Here is a 7,488-nt window from a genome sequence, read left to right as displayed (position 1 = left end):
CACGGAGGCGGCCTCGGCTGCGGGCAGCGCGGGCCCGAGACTTGAACTTGTGCCGGACCCGGCCGCGCGTGCGCGCCGGCCGCTCTTCCCCTCCGTTCATCGCTCTCCTTACCGGGGCCCCCGCTGACGTCACTCCCACCACGCGGGAGGGTCCTCCCACTCACTAGACAGTGCCCCCTGGTGGAGGCGCGGGGCGGGAGCCGCCGCGAGTCTTCCCGAGCCCACGCGGGCGTCCTGGCGGCGGCCCCGGCCGGGCCCCCAGCGGCTCCGCCGCCTTCCCCGGCCCCTCGGGGTGTGGGGGCAGCGGGTCCCCGCCGGCAGCGGGCTTCCCTCCACACCAGCCAGAATTGGGGCTTATTCAATAATTTTAAAAAAACTACTATAATAAAGATTCTATTTTACTTGCTTTTTTAAATGGGATGAGGAGGAGGAGGGCAGAAAGAATGTTGATCTGGAAAGAAAAATGTTTAAATTGAAAATCATTGTTACTATCATTATTATTATTATTAGCCCATTAATACTTACATTGAAGATGTATTTCCTTCATAAATTGTAAAGACAAGAGGTAGATTCTTTCACATTTGCAACTTCCCTCATCATTCCATGTTTTTCAAGAAACATGTATTTTCCGGGGTGGGGGGGAGGGAAGTGAGATTAGAGGCAAAATTGTAAAACTGAAATTAAAATCTTTAATAAAAAATTTTTTTAAAAGATAAAATCCCCCCCAAAAAAAATACCACTACTCAGTCTGTATCCTGAAGAGATGATGAAAAAGGGTAAAAACATCACTTGTACAAAAATATTCATAGCAGCCCTGTTTGTGGTGGCAAAGAATTGGAAAACAAGTAAATGTCCTTCAGTTGGGGAATGGCTTAGCAAATTGTGGTATGTGTATGTCATGGAACACTATTGTTTTATTAGAAACCAGGAGGGACTGGATTTCAGGGAAGCCTGGAGGGATTTGCATGAACTGATGCTGAGTGAGATGAGCAGAACCAGAAGGACATTGTACACCCTAACAGCAATATGGGTGTGGTGATGATCAAACTTGGTGGACTTGCTCCATTACTGCAACAACCAGGGACAATTTTGGGGTCTCTGCAATGGAGAACACTGTCTGTATCCACACAAAGAATTGTGGAGTTTGAACAAAGACCAAAGACTATTGCCTTCAATTAAAAAAATAAATAAAAAACCATTATCTTACTTTAAAAAAAAATTTTCTCAAAACCTCTGATGGTCAGATTTTAAATTCAGTTAATCAAGCTTTCTAAATGAAAATATCTGCCTGGCACTGTTAGATTCACTCTAATAAATAATAAAAAAATAAAAAAACAAATTAGGATTTTATGACCTTTAGCTTTCTGGTTTGTTACATTACTCACAGGAATTCTTTGGTTGATTAATAGCTAAATTATTCACACTTGAAAAAGACAGGACAACAAAATTAAAAGTTTTTGTTCCTAATACAACACTGGGAAGAGAATGCCACAGCTAATTTTCCTAAAGTTAAAATGTATGGGGATCATCACTCTTCCTAGGACTCTGGTTGTTCATAGTATCATAGTGTGAAATTTTCTGGTGAAGTCCTCTAAGGATCAAGACATGTTTTGTCAAGAAAATCTTGCATTAGGAAGGAGGCTCAGAGCCATCCGCTTTATTTTTGCAAACTGGGAGGACATTCTGACCATAGACATTAGTTGAGATAATTATGAAGGTCCTAAATTACTTCTCCATCTGGTGGGAAAAATATTATGAAAACATTTCATCTTTTCTTTGTGTCTGTTGCTGGGGTAAATTTCAGTGAATAGATTTACCCCCAAAAGCCCAGCCAATGGACTAAAGGGGAGAAGGGGGGAGAAACTATATATATTTTTGCTTGATTGTTTGGGTGCAGCTCTTGAACCAACATCAGGTGAGATGGTGAGTCTATCTTTTCTTGAGAAAAGTAAATAAAACTTTCTTTTGCTCAGACCCCAGTCCCTGAGAATTTCTTTTAGAGTAAATTTATCCCATATAGTTGAGGTGCATTGTCTGGGAAACAATTCTCCTCCTTAAGACTCTCCTGGACACAGATATGAGCAAGTGTCACACTGGACGATTTTCCACAGCTTGTGATTTAGTGCCCAGGCAGATCCCTTGAGGAGTGAGAGAAGAATCCCAAAGAAAGACTTAGTCTGAGAAAAATTGAAAGCCAGAAGACCTCCAAAGGCAGCACTATAAGAGAGACACCCCACCACAGAAGAAGGTCCAGAGATGGCACCATGGGTGGGTTAGTTTGTGTCCACAAGCCTAGGGAAGCAAGACCCGTGAGTCTGGAATTTGACCCAGACAAAATCAGTGAGCCTCTGGGTGACCCGACCCTTGACTCAATCAAGCAGCTTGAAATTGGGGGGGGGGGGGATAATCCCAAGTGATTAATGTGATTGACAGGGAGAGATTTCAAAGAAGTCCAGATGATTGGAGGCAGTAGGGCCAAGGCTGAAGGATCCTGAAATACCAGCTGAGAGCTCTAGAGTCTAGCCTTAATAATGAGGAAGAAATACCAAAGTAAAAAGGGAAAGTGCAGAAAATGATTAAATGCTTTTGACCTGTTCATTTTCCTGGCTTTTTTTGCTATTCTTTGCTTCCAGGATGCTTTCTCTCCCTCCCTCCCCATATCCAGCACTTGCCCACTTACAATCCTGGCTTCTATCTCTCAGCCTTGGAGTTAGCAAAGAGAGGAATTAAGAAAAAGGACTAATTAATAATAGTAGTGAAAGAGAATAGGGAGAATTGGAAAAACAAGTGTTGAAAAGGGAATTTATTTGAAGTCATAGAAACAGAAAAAGAGACAGTGAGTATTTCCAGATGAGAATGGTATGTATTAAATAAACGAATCACAAAAATTTTGACATTGAGAAAGCTTTGAGGAGGAAGATTCTAGGAAGACAAGAGAGTCAGATACATTCTAAAGTGTATAATTTGATTACATAGAAACGCCAGAAAAAAGGAAAACAGAATGGATCCAAGTTTATTCTATGATGACATTATAACTTCTGGAGTTTATTAATATAGATTCTGATGATGATAATTATTATAGAAAATAATGGGACAACTGAGGATTCAAGAGGATCAGAAGATCCTCTCCCCCACCCCCAAATATTTAGCACTGTCCCCTTGTGAGAGAAGTTATTTGGTTTATTCTAGCTGAAGAGGGGGCAGCTGTGGGAATTTTGAGTGATTTTACCTTCTCAAAAATTATGAGTTAAAATTAAGAATGCTAAATATTAAAATGTTTGAATGGTAAGGTGAATTACAGTGTGGTCTATATAAAAATAAAGTTCCAAATAGGAACAATATGTACTAAAATCAAAAAGAGCTAATGGAAAAAGAAGAGTGGAACAGTATATTTATGGAAATTATTAGTAGTTAAGTCTGAGTAATGGGTTCTGAAAGAACTGGGAAGATAATCAACAGGATTGCAAGGGAAAATAAAAAAGCATATAGAGAAAGTTGAGGTTTTTGAACCATTTGTGAAGTATGGAAGTTGGTTAAAGCATGTAGAAAGAAGGTATGAGAAACTTTGAGTAAAAAAATGGACTTTGGGAACTTTGAGAAATAATTTAAAAATCAATGTAAGAAGAGAAGATTGTAGAGAGCTATAAGTTTAAATGGGGATATATTTTAAAATAAAGTTGGGAGTAATTTAAAAATTGCATTAGAGTGCCACTTTTGCAATATCTGATAGTAAAGTGATATGAAAAGTTTAATATGGAAGCAATTTCTAGGTAAATGTTGATTTTTATTTTATTATTGTTCCTTCAAATAGATAATTCTATAATGGGCTAATCTTCTGTACAAAGTAATTTGAAAATACATGTAATTAAATTAAGTGGTTTGTAAAAATGCACAACTTTGATTATGATATAATATTCCAAAATGTTTTAATTTATAGGAACTTTTGATCAGTAAGTTAAAATTAAAGCATTGAGAAATCAGAATTGCACTAATAAAGATAAGAAGGATTTGCAAACTTTTAGCCTTTTGAAAAGGAAAATAATTTAAGGTTATTTGGGATATGAGTTTGAGATTTTTACAAGGTTATTAAGAGAATTTTTACAAGATTATTAAGAGAAGTATAAAGAAAAACTTTTAATCATAAAAAGGAATTTTAGAAACATCTGGTCTTAAGATTTTTTTCTGTGTTGCAAAGTTCTAGGGAGTAAAGGTGAGAGAAATGTAGGGTGTTGGTCTTCACTGAGTGTGGAGGGGAGCCCTTAGGAATCCATTACAAAGGGGGAATGACCCAGCCAATCACAAGACTGGAAGAGTTTTCCTAATCCCATTCCAGGGATACCAAACCCCAAACTGGTTCTCAACCGGTCAAGAGTGACCTAGAGATCTTGACCTAATGTTACTGAGTTTGCACAATTAGGTCATTGAATACTAACCCACACACCCCCTGTGACTATTGGTTTTTTTTTTAGCATATCATAAGATGTGGGGGGGGATCAAATTAGGGGCATGCCATGGAATGGGTGGCCCTCTTAGATTGTAACTCAAACTCTGAGAGCCTATGAACATCCAAGTGGGAGGGAAAAGAGTTTCTGAAGACCATAAATTACCTGACTTTGAAGACTAATTTGTGCCTCATGCCTAGGAGTGAGGTAGCCGTATCTTGTAAGATGTATCTTGCAAGGTTTATGAATAAATGTGCAATTTTTTCGCACTCTAGCAGGTTTTTCTTTTCATTCATTTATAACAAAAGGGAATATACATGAAATTGAAATGGTTATGAATAATTAGTTAACTTTGTATAAGAAGAGATTCAAGCTAAACTTTTTGAGAATTTAAAATTGTATTGGGATAACAAACAATGAATGAATCAAGATTTCATCTATCACATTTGTAAAGATTTGTTATGAGAGTGGGGGCAGCTGAATGATGCAGTGGACAGAGCACCAGCCCAGGAGTCAAGAGGATCTGAGTTCAAATGTGGCCTCAGACACTTAGCAACTGCCTAGCTGTGTGACCTTGGGCAAGTCACTTAAACCCATTACCTAAAAAAAAAAAGATTTGTTATGAGAAAATTAGAGGTTGCCTTGTCAACAGTCTATATCTCTCAAGGTCTTTTGGCCCAGAGAGTTCATGAAAAGCTTTGTATTTTCCCCCTCATGTTTATGAAATGGAATATTTATATGTAAGATCAAAGTAGCTTACTTAATATCAATTATTTAAGAAGAAAATGATCAAAATAGATACAGGATTTAGACATAAAAAACAATATTACAAGCAAACTAGGAGATCAAGGTATAGTTTACCTGTCAGATCTATGGAAAGGGAAGCAGTTTATGACCAAGGAAGAGATGGAGAACATCATTAAAAACAAATTAGACAATTTTGATTACATTAAATTAAAAAGTTTTTGCACAGACAAAACCACTGTAACCAAGATTAAAAGAAATGTAGTAAATTTGGAAATAATTTTTACAACTAATATTTCTGACAAAGGAATCATTTCTAAAATATACAAAAAACTAGGATAATCATTTAATATATAGTTATAAACTCAAATTAATCTGGCAATTTTCAGCAAATTCACTTGTGCAGTGAATAATTATGGAAGTTTTATTTTTGTTAGAGTGAAGTATCTATATTAACACGACAGTGAGTAAGTAAAAATGTAAATTGTAATAACTCTAGGATTCTATTGTCTAATGTCCTTTGCTCAAGAAAAGTAAATAAAACTTTCCTTTGCTCAGACCCAGTCTCTGAGAATTTCTTTTAGGGTAGATTTATACCACACAATAGTTAACATCACAGTAAGTTAGACTGTATTAAACATAATTTTCTTAGGCTAAAAATGAAATAACTATTTATAAGTGAAGTTTTATTTTCTAGGATCTTAGCAAAAACCTATGAGTGAATGGCATCCTTATGAATACCAAGCCTGATAAAAAATTCTGGGGGTATTTTATACAGAAAGGACAAAGAATGAAAAAAATTGAGTTAAGTAAAATGATATTTCACATAGATGACATGGTTTTACAATATGATCCTTTCATATAATATTTGCTGAAAATTCCTATTGACAATCACATCCCACTTAGACTAGAGAGTAAATATTTACAAATAATATTAGGATTACTCTCTCCTCATCTAAGACATATCTTATCTTCAGGTTTGCTGATCAGATAAAGAAATTGGTGCTATCGTTGAGTTTTCAAGGCAGGATTGACACAAGGCCAATTCAACATTTGAGATGGAGGAGACAGTACTTACTTAGCAGACTTGATATTTTTACACACTGAAATTTATAACTATTAGTTAAAACTTAAGAGAATCATTTTTGATCAGAAATATTAACTCCAAATTAAAGAATATCAGATTAGACAACTATAATATGTTTGGAACAAAGACCTAAATTCAAATTAAGGCTTCATGTCACTTAACATGTGTGACCTCAAGCAAGTAGTTGTTTAACCTTTCTGGCTTTGGTTTTCTCATCTAAAATAAGGGGGCCAGATTATATGATCTCTCAGGTCCTTTAAACCTCTAAATCTATGAAAACTGAGGAAAACAAGAAGTAAATGCAAAATATAGTCAGGCAGGAGTTCATGATAACTCCAAATTCCAGTATTAATTTGACCTGAAAACACATCTTTCCCTAGCAGAACAATCAATAGACAACTATTTGTTTTAAGAGAGATTCATGTATATTTCTTTCCAATGGTCAAGACTATGAAAAAAAAAAAGTAAGACCAGTGCAAGAGTGAAGTATTGGAGGAACAGGTAGAGACAGAGTGACTAGAAGACACAATTCTGTTCTGGAGGAGTGAGGCAGGGGAAGGGAAAGGCAGGAGGGAAGCATAGGTTCAAATTGGCATTCCTGGGGAGTATTAGATAACCTTCATCTCTTCTTTCATTCTCATTATCTTCAAACATTTTCATTGAACCATCTGATAACCTCCTACATGTTCTTTATTCTTAGAGTTCTTGCAGTGTCTCTAGTATCACATGTACCCAATTCTGTTAATTCACTTATATTGAGCTGTAATTCAGGAGAAGACTGCATAATAATCAAAAAAGTTATTATTTTCATATTGATATATATTATATGTATAATGAATTTAATATTAATAATTTAGTTTGTAGAGATCTTTCTCACAGGCAGCAGACTCTGGCCTGGGAATCAGCAAAAACAAAGCAGCCAGAGGAATTCATAAAATCCTGACAAGTCTTCTTCATTCTTTCCCTGACCTGTACTAGTCTATATTAAGTGAAATGTATCAGTATAACCTATTCTGTACTAAAGCAGAATAATGGTGTACCTACAAGACCATCCAATCAACTTAATCATTCCCACAGGACTCAAGGATCCCTATATTATACTATTTGGTTAGTCACAACTCTCAAGACTTGTGATAGTTGTTGTATTGTCCTTCATTGGACTTGTCCTGGAAAGATTACTCAAGCCTCAAAAGTGATTGTTCCTCCTGGCTTCCC

Source organism: Macrotis lagotis, chromosome 7 (genome assembly GCF_037893015.1).
Source record: "Macrotis lagotis isolate mMagLag1 chromosome 7, bilby.v1.9.chrom.fasta, whole genome shotgun sequence".
Classification (NCBI taxonomy): domain Eukaryota; kingdom Metazoa; phylum Chordata; class Mammalia; order Peramelemorphia; family Peramelidae; genus Macrotis; species Macrotis lagotis.
This window is presented reverse-complemented; position numbering follows the sequence as displayed.